Here is a 279-nt window from a genome sequence, read left to right as displayed (position 1 = left end):
ACACACACACACACACACACACACACACACACACACACACACACACACACATACACACACACGTTGTATAGTCTAACACCTGTTTAGGGCGTCTTCCACACATGCACGTGTAGATATGAAAACACACAGCAAAGCACAGACAAAACATCTGGACTTTGTGGTGCCCTGACAGGAGGCAGCATTAGAGCGTCGCACAGCAGGAGTTAAACCCCCACACCCCCCCCACCCCGTCCAGGAGAGGGTATGGAGATGCCGTCATGTTTTCCAGGCATCTGGAGT

Source organism: Austrofundulus limnaeus, unplaced genomic scaffold (assembly GCF_001266775.1).
Source record: "Austrofundulus limnaeus strain Quisiro unplaced genomic scaffold, Austrofundulus_limnaeus-1.0 Scaffold124, whole genome shotgun sequence".
Classification (NCBI taxonomy): Eukaryota; Metazoa; Chordata; class Actinopteri; order Cyprinodontiformes; family Rivulidae; genus Austrofundulus; species Austrofundulus limnaeus.
Note: the sequence above shows the minus strand (reverse complement) of the source record.